Genomic DNA, 9,177 nt, shown 5'->3' with positions numbered 1-9,177 from the left:
TCAAGCCCAAAAGCCCGCAGCCCACAGGGCAGCGTATCGTTTTCTGCAGCGAGCGAAGCACAGGGGCAATTGAACGCAGAAAGAAAAAAGCACAGGGGCACCCTTCAAAAAAAAAAGCACAGGGGCAATTATGCCAATTCAGGATGGCTAGGGCAGCCCTCCCTCGTTGCCACCCCTATATATAACAGCACCTGGCATCGTTAAAAGTCCAAACCCTCATCTATCCTCCGCCGCCAGTTGGGTTCCCCTTCCCCTTCTTTTGCCTTCCGTTTCTTCTCTTTGCCGATTAGTTGATTGCCTATTTCTTCGCGATTTCTCTTCACTACGGAGCATCTAGATCGCGGCATTAGACGATGATGATCTTTTCAACTTACCATCAAACTCTGAATCGATACTGTGTCGATTACACCCAAGTTTTCGTGAGTCTAATGCGATCTCCCTCTTCGGTTTGTTGTCTTTTCTAGTTTTGTTTTTAGATTGAATTCGATCTGCATTCTTTGAAGGCAATAAATTAGAGTCTCTGGTGCGCTTCTTAATAGCGTAATTCAGCGCTGTACGTTGCCCAGATGAATCTTTGGGCTAAGATTCTGGCACAGACCATTATTCGAGATGGTTTGTGCATTCAACTTGTCCATACATAACTTTGATGTTGTCGATAAATGTTAATATCTTTTTTTGGTGATTTGGTCGCTCATGTGTCTTCCTGTTCTAACTTTGAGGCATCTTGTTCATTGGCTATGGATGCGTTTTATCTGTTACCTTTAGCTTTCATTACATAAATCAAAAAACATTAACAGGACAAATTACTTGCATAACAGATGCCAATTAAAATCTAATGTTAGTCAAACAATTCCAGTGCAGTGACTATTAATTACAAGGAGCGATAGCCCAAAATTTCCTTCGGTGCCAGTGTTTTCACAGTTCGACCCCATCCCTGTCGATGTACCTTATTAATGACTTCCACTTCCATATGGTGGATCCATCGCACAAAACAGGGCGGTGTGCTAGATTTCTCTTGGGCAAGGTTTCCCTATTGCAGAAAAATCTGTTGGAGCGATCTATTTGAATGTTTTGTGTGATGTTTTTTGCAAGATCAGCTTCTTGTCTGGATGTTGTAACTCACCATTCCAGCCAATCGGCAAATCATCCTGCCATCTTGCTAGATTGAAAACCCAGTCGGCTTTCAACTCACCTGGATCTGATTACTCGATGATTTTCTGGGCCCTTTCCGTCGGCATATCACGCGAAGAGATTTTTTATTCTTGTTGAAGAAAAGCAAGTCACTCTGTCCTTAGTTTTTCTAGTTTGTGAGATAGTGGATGTGATCTTGAGCGTTGATATACAGACACCCTTGGGACGATTTCAAGAATCCCATGCAGAACTACATTGAAGAGCTCGGACCAGAAAGTGCTGCATCACACTGTAAACATTAGCTTCTTCTCTACCGCTGCAAGTGTCTTTCCCTGTATCATAACTGATGTGGTTTGCTCTGGGATGAAAATGCCCATTTGCACCTGCTTGATTCGGCTGTGTGCTTTCGAATTTATTTTCTTGGGCCCGATGCCACGTCTCCTGTAGCCACAAGCCTTGACCGGAGATGCTACATTGTGCCAACAGTGAGTTTTTGGACATTTCACATTTGATAGGAACCTGTGGCTGTGATTCAGTCGGTACACAGAGCCGTTTTTTGTGATTACACTTCTTGCTTGGCATACTTAATCTTGTTCGATTGGTTGCAGTCGGTGATGTAATTGTTTAATTATGCTGAGTTCCTCTGATTATCTCAACAACAATCACCATCTTTCGACTGAGATTGCACTTCTCTGATTTAGTGTTGGAAAATCCCCATCTTTCTTTGATTTGCTTATATAGGATCTGTGATTTGATTTGTATGGTAGGACGAATGCCATGAGGTATCTGATGCTTGGTCTCTTTCAATGGCCTTGTTTCTCGTTAGATTGGCAGAGAGGGAGAAGGAAACGGGTTTTTGCGACACGGGCTGCTCCCATACCCGGAGCTTCCTGTTACTATACCCCCGTTTACATTTACTCATTTTCTAATATTGTTTGTTGTTTGTTCTTGGTGATGATCAACACTGATTAGATGGCTGATACAATCCATTCCTTAAACCATGGGGACAATACGAGGCATTTGTCTGAGAGAACACCCTTCTTTATCCCCTTTTCTGTCATGTAGCTGCTTTTTTTATTCGCCTGTATGCTGTTTGTCTTGTTCTCTGTGATGATGAAAACAGATGACGAGTCTGATGCAATCCATTCTATTAAACCGTGTGGACAATTGAGGCATTTGTCTGAGGGAACATTAGCTTAGTTGTATCCTTTGCTTGGGTTTCTCTTTTCAAGTTATTTTGTAGAGATTGTGTTGCTGGCATGATGAGGAATACAATTGTTGCAGCAAATCCTTCAGAATGTTCCTCTTACTTTGCTTGGGTTCCTCTTACTCATTCAGAATGAGAGTTATTTTGTAGAACCCAAGCAAAATAACTCTCATTTCTACAAATGTTGAGGCATTTGTCTGAGGGAACATTAGCTTAGTTAAATCCTTTGCTTGGGTTCCTCTTACTCATTCTGAATGTTGAGTTGCAGCAAATTTTAATTTCTGAAGGAACTCATCTTACAATGGCTCTCTCTTTGTTTCACCTTGTACAGGAGATTTCCTGCAGACAATGTTTGATGTGAGATCTGGACTAAGCAAGAGCTGATTCATGCCAAAAACATGACATGGCCATAATTTGACTAATGAAGTAAAATTTGCAGTTACTGAATCCACCAGAACGTTCGGCAATGAAAGGAAAATGAAACCAAAACGCTGTCTACCTTTTGCGCAATGAATGCAACGGAAGAATAGAGAAACTATACACAGATCTAAAGTGACATCAGTAGCCAGACTGTTGTAAAAAACAACATCAGAAGCCAGACAGGCTTCTTGCATTCTGATTCCAGTTCCGCTGGGCATCTCAATTTCCCAAACAAAGGTGATTTTAGAGCATCTCCAACAAAAGGCAAAAAAAATTTGTTTGCTCCAGAAATGTTTCTGCTTTTCTGGAGGAGTTGGTACCCAAAAATTGGAAATACAATTGAAACATGGAATGTGAAGAAAGGAAACGCATTTTTGGTCGGTGGAGGTCGTTGAGGCTGAGATGGTCGCCGGGACAGCAAGGAATGGCATTGGGATCCTCGAGGGGCTGGAGGGGGGAGTCAAATACGATGGCTCCATGCCCATTGACTCGGTGGCGGTCGTGGCGGCGACTAATCGATGGCGGTGGGCGGTGGCGGTTTTGCAGCGGTGGTGCAAGGAATGGTTTGAATTCGATGGCTATCACAAGGGTTGCGACGGACATACCATACCAATACCAACAGGGTGCTTGAATCCAAGGGACTATTTTTAGTCTGACTAAAAATAGTTCTTTTTAGAGGCTAAAGTTCCCAGCACTCTTGATTAAAGAGAGGGCAGGACTAGTCTTAAGGCTAAAATTTTTTAGTCATAGAAAACTTAATAAAATATGTATTAGTCCTTTCTCTTCTTACTTAATTCCTCTTTTTTAACACATGCGAGTTTTGGATTGGAGGGTTTGGAGGATAATAAATGCTCAATAATTTGATTTTAGTTTCTTTAGTATTTGGATCCAAGCATGGGTGAGGCTAACACGTTTTAGTTCCACTACTTTTAGTCATGGGACTAAAACGTATCCGAGCACCCTCTAAGCTATCAAGACGATAATTCTCAAAGTAGAGCAAGGAGTCTATCTCCCCTAAACTAGGGTTTTGAGTTCCTCTGGCGGCGCACCCGCCGAGAAGTCTATCTATCCCTGCGGCGGTACCGCCGAGAGTTATCAATCCCCTCCCAACCCATCTCCCTGCTTGGAACTTTATCCAACGGGGAGGCGAGGGGGCGAGGGTCTCGTTCTCATCCGCAAGAAAAGTTAGGGTTTTGGAGTGGTTCACATGATGGGTTCTCAGGCGGAAGCAGGGGGATCGAGGCAGCGCTCTGAACCTATTGAGGATTTGCTGGGGCGGCTTGAACTCCAGGAGGATGAGGAGGATCAGTTTGTTTGGGAAGAAGAATTCCAGGAAGAACAGGTTGCAGCTAAGTGGTTGGCGATTCCTAAGGTACACATAGCGAAGGGATTCAGTCCGTCTGCCTTGTATGCTGACATGAGATCGGCATGGAACCCGACGAAAGAGCCATGGTGGCACAAGATTGAGGACAACCTGTTCACGGTCCAATTCGGGTGCTTAGGAGATTGGAACACTGCTATGAATATGGGTCCTTGGTTATTCTGAGATCAAGGCCTACTGATCGAAGAATATGATGGGTTTCAGAACCTAAGGTATGTTGTTCTAAATAAGATAACAGTTTGGGCAAGAATTCTGAAACTACCAGATAACTATCTAATTCCAGTGGTCATCAAAGGGATGTGTAGGAAGATGGGCAAGGTGACTGAGATACAAACTACACTGTCGGTTGGTTTTGCAAGAGAATTTGTTAGAGTTAGAGTGGAGTTGAATGTGATGAAGAAACTGATCAGATTCGTGGGTATCACGCGGGATGAGGTCACTGATTACTATCAAGTGCAATATGAGAAACTCCCTATTGGACGACCTCTATTGGTAAATACTGAATATTATAATTTTACTGATACGGCTACAGGAGCAGCGCATCCGAAGAGATTTGAAGCAAGGTGGTTAAGAGAGGAAAATTTTAATAATATCGTCATGGAGGCATGGAATGCAGCTGGAGTAGACGGAGGCTTGAACTCCATATTGTAGAAACTAAATAAGATGCATGATACCTTCCATGACTGGGACCAAAGATTACTGAAGAAACCTAAGAAAAGGTTGCGCAAAGCTCAAAGAGAATTAGAGAAGGTTATGGCTGGTCCGCTGAATGATGAAAGTGAAGAAAGAATAAAAGAAATTGCTGAACTAATTGAATACCTCCTCGAGCTAGAAGAAATACAAGTTATGCAACGTTCAAGGGCCACTTGGTTGACTAGTGGAGACTGGAATACGGGCTTCTTCCAAGCTTTCGCATCGGCACGTAGGAAGAATAACTTTATAAAAAGGCTCAAAGATGAAGGGGGGAACTGGATGGAAGGTATTCCGGACTTGAGCTCACATATTCAGAATTATTTCTCTCACATGTTCACTTCCGAAGTGCAGCACACCGACTCTAGCATACTTCAGAAAGTTCAGCGCAAAGTAACCTTTCTGATGAACGACTTCCTACTACGCCAGTACACGGCTGTTGATGTGAGGAAAGCCGTGTTTAGCATTGGTGATCTTAAGGCCCAGGCCCCAATGGGCTTCATGCCATTTTTTTTCAAAAAATATTGGCATATTCTGGGAGATGATATTACACAAGAAGTCCTGCTAGCTATTAATTCCAGGAAGATCCCACCTGAATGGAATGAGACAACGATTGTTATGATCCCGAAGATGGATACTCCAGAGCTGGTAACTCAATTTCGCCCAATTAGTCTTTGCAATGTCCTATATAAAATTGTGTCCAAAATGCTAGCTTTCCGTCTGAAAATTATTCTACCTGATATTATTTCGCCAACCCAAAGTGCCTTTGTTCCTGGGAGGATGATCACTGACAATATTCTAATTGCATATGAATGTATACAGAAGATCAAGAATAAAAGAGTTGGCCGAACAGGGTTATGTGCAGTCAAGTTAGATATGCATAAAGCATATGACAGGGTGGAGTGGTCCTTTCTTCGTGATATGATGTCTGCCTTGGGCTTCCACGGCCAATTTATTGAGATGATGATGTCATGTGTAAGCTCGGTCAGCTACAGAGTAAGATTTAATTCTCATGAAACAGGGTCTTTCACACCTATGAGGCATTCGTCAGGGTGACCCCCTATCCCCATATTTGTTCCTATTGTGTGCAGAAGGTCTTTCCAGTCTATTGGAGTTTGAAGAAGAAGCTAGTGGCATAGAGGGAATAAGAGTGTGCAGAAATGCACCATCAGTATCACATCTTTTATTTGCTGATGATTCTCTCATTCTCATGAACGCAGATGTCCTAAATGCAGCTTCCTTACAACATGTTCTGGATACCTACTGTCAGAGTTCGGGACAATTGGTGAGCCTATCAAAATCTAGTGTGTACTTCATCCCTAACACCCCTGTGGTAACAAAAACTGAGGTTTGTCAACTACTACATATTGATACTGAAACTTTGTCTGACAAATATCTTGGGTTGCCGGCAATGGTAGGAGCAGATAGGAGTGACTGCTTCAGATACTTCTGTGAAAGAATAAAAGAAAGATTGAAAGGATGGATGGAGAAGCAACTATCTATAGGTGGTAAGGAAATACTTATTAAATCTGTAGCTCAAGCAATCCCTGTCTTTGCCATGTCAGTATTCAGCCTACCGAAGGGGATTTGTAAGGAGATAACTGATTTGATAGCTCAATTCTGGTGGGGTGATGACGAAGATCATAAAAGAATGCATTGGTACACTTGGTGGAAACTCTGTTATCTGAAGAATGAAGGGGGAATGGGCTTCAGGGATCTTTATTCCTTCAACTTGGCTATGCTCTCTAAGCAGTGTTGGCGTCTCATCAACAATCCGGAGTTGCTATGTGCTTGGGTTCTGAAAGCAAAGTACTACCCGAATGAAAGCTTACTCCAAGCAACTCTAAAAAATGGAGCTTCCTTCACGTGGCAGAGTATAATGAAGGGATTAGAGACTTTTAAATTGGGATATATTTGGCGAATTGGAACCGGTGAGAATGTGAAAATATGGACCGATCCCTGGGTACCATCGAGCCCTAACAGGAGGGTAATTTCGAGCAGGGGACAATCTATCCTTTCTACGGTTAGCGACCTCATTGACCCTTACACCGGTGCATGGGATGAATCGCTGATCCGCTCTATCTTCAACCCGGTGGATGTTCGAAGGATTTTGCAAATTCCCTTGAATACTGCAGCTTTTGAGGACTTCATTGCCTGGAATCCTGATCGGAGAGGGGTCTTTTCAGTCCGATCAGCTTATCACATACAATGGTGTCAGACTTACCGACAACATGCAGAAGTTTTGGCAAGTCCGTCTGGCTCAACTTCACCGGAAATCCGGAGTAGAGTTTGGAAACTGCAAGTCCCTCGTAAGGTACAGATTTTCTGTTGGCGTGCTCTCCATGGAATAATCCATTTGAAAGCAATACTCACAAACAGACATGTAGGCTCTAATGGGTCGTGCCCGATCTGTCACCAGGCTGCGGAAGATGTACGCCATCTGTTCTTCGAATGCACACATGCTCATGATCTACGGCAGAAACTAGGTATTATGGATATAATCGAAGAAGCTATAACAGTTGACCGCTCGGGATCTATCATTTTTGAACATCTACTGTTGGCGGAGGACACGGCACTACCTCTTAGACCCAGTCTTGATGTGAAACAGGTGCTGATTGTTGGAGTTTGGTATCTATGGTGGGTTAGGCGTGAGTTAACGCATGGCCATTCTCCGTCCTAGCTATAGCAAATAACTACCACCAGATAAATAGTAGGAATCGGTCTATACAGGAGCAAACATGGAGAAAACCAGAGCCGAACTTTGTGAAAGTCAATGTGGATGCGTCTTTCCATTTGGACGATGGAACTGGAGCTACGGCGGCGGTCATTAGGGATCACAAAGGAAACTTTCTGGCTGCCCAATGTCACTATATTCACTTTGCAGCGGATGTGGTGACCACTGAAGCGTTGGCTATGCGCGATGGACTGGTATTTGCCAATACCTTGGGTTTTTCTCGAGTTGAAGCAGAGTCTGATTCCCTCATGGTGATTGATTCTTGCACTGGACAAACAAGATGGTGGGACACTGCAGCGGCAATTTTTGCGGAGTGTGTGGATGCGGCTACGTCTATTGGGAAGGTTAATTTTAATCATTGCTTTCGGTCATGTAATGATGCGACGCATGTGCTAGCTAAACATAGTTTTTGTAATAAGATTTCTAGTAGCTGGACGGACGAGCCTCCCGGCTGTCTTGTCTCCAGACTTGTGGATGATGTTTTACCTCTTTAATTTGCAATAAAGCTAGCCATGATGGCCTTCCCTAAAAAAAGCTCTCAGGTGGCAACAGGGCTAAGGGACGGCCAATGAAGTCGCGGTTGCAGCATGCGGTGACAACAATCTATCAGAATCGGCGTGGGGTTGCAACGGTCATGGGGGGAGATTTTGCGGGTGGTTGGCTTCCCGTTAAGGCGTTTTTATACGGCGACTAATACGCGCTGGCCGAAAGTTTCGGCCGGTCGCGCCCCAGCCACCCGATTGGCCCACCCTGAGCCGTTGGATGCTCGTTCATCAAGGTCGTCTTCTTCCTTCTCATCTGTGTTCGCGTTTCAAATCTGAAGAAACACCGTAGGCCATGGCGGCCGCCCCGTCATCGCCGCGTCGCGCAACGCAGCGCCCGGCTGCCCTCCCCCGTTTGTCGCCGTCGACAGCCGCCACTGTGCTCTCTGCCGCTGCTCGCCGCCGACAGACGCCCATGTTTCATTGATAAATGCAGCTCACCTGCCGACCGGTTCCAGCGTGTGCCACCGTGGTTGCAACATCCCTGAGCCACCGCCTCCGCTCCGTGTCCTCAACAAAAAAAGCAAACACACAAAACTCCATTAGTTTGTCAGTAGTAGCAAAATCACATGCTGGTTGCAGCAAAAAAATCAAATCCAACAAAAACACCCAAAGTTGCACCGCCCGCTGCAAATTTCTCATGTATCCTTCCAGCAAAAATTCTTACGTGTTCCAGCAATTTTTTTGCCGGTTCCAGCAAAACATCTCGACACCGTCCCATTGCATCACCAATTGATAGCGGATGCAACTTTTTCTCCGCCCGGTTCCAGCAAATTTTTTTATGGTAGTAGCACCGTACCTCATCGTCTTTACCCCGGCAGCTGCCTGGTTGCAGCAAAAAAGAAGATGGTTCCAGCATCTCCAGGATCTGGTTCCAGCAAAAAAACTCCCTGGTAGTAGCACCGTACCTCGTCGTCTTCACCACCGGTGGCTGCTGATTCCAGCAAAAATGGATGATGGTTCCAGCTCCAGGGAACACTGCTTCTAGCATATCGTGTGCCAGTTGCAGCTTTCCAGTCAGTGGGTTCCAGCACCTCTTGTATCTTTGCCTTGCCGGTTTTCGCTCATCGCT

The 9,177-nt window shown here is 44.5% G+C and overlaps 1 long non-coding RNA gene and 5 other non-coding genes across 6 annotated transcripts; all 6 read left to right on the top strand.

Annotated features, from left to right (window-relative positions):
• Positions 1 to 225: 225 nt before the first annotated feature.
• LOC147985734 (uncharacterized) lies at positions 226 to 3,539 on the top strand. The gene is made up of 2 exons (XR_015616845.1): positions 226 to 1,422; positions 2,670 to 3,539. It is a non-coding gene; the product is annotated as an uncharacterized LOC147985734 (long non-coding RNA).
• On the top strand, positions 1,555 to 1,701 carry LOC125541979 (small nucleolar RNA snoR2/U65). The gene has a single exon (XR_007297767.1). It is a non-coding gene; the product is annotated as a small nucleolar RNA snoR2/U65 (small nucleolar RNA).
• LOC125541851 (small nucleolar RNA Z196/R39/R59 family) lies at positions 1,735 to 1,818 on the top strand. Its single transcript, XR_007297694.1, has one exon. It is a non-coding gene; the product is annotated as a small nucleolar RNA Z196/R39/R59 family (small nucleolar RNA).
• On the top strand, positions 1,902 to 2,047 carry LOC125541951 (small nucleolar RNA F1/F2/snoR5a). The gene has a single exon (XR_007297742.1). It is a non-coding gene; the product is annotated as a small nucleolar RNA F1/F2/snoR5a (small nucleolar RNA).
• Positions 2,078 to 2,164, top strand: LOC125541994 (small nucleolar RNA SNOR75). The gene has a single exon (XR_007297780.1). It is a non-coding gene; the product is annotated as a small nucleolar RNA SNOR75 (small nucleolar RNA).
• LOC125541993 (small nucleolar RNA SNOR75) lies at positions 2,234 to 2,320 on the top strand. The gene has a single exon (XR_007297779.1). It is a non-coding gene; the product is annotated as a small nucleolar RNA SNOR75 (small nucleolar RNA).
• Positions 3,540 to 9,177: the final 5,638 nt, after the last annotated feature.

Source organism: Triticum urartu, chromosome 2A, assembly GCF_056163025.1.
Source record: "Triticum urartu cultivar PI428250 chromosome 2A, HENAU_Tu73, whole genome shotgun sequence".
NCBI lineage: Eukaryota > Viridiplantae > Streptophyta > Magnoliopsida > Poales > Poaceae > Triticum > Triticum urartu.
This window is presented reverse-complemented; position numbering and strand designations above follow the sequence as displayed.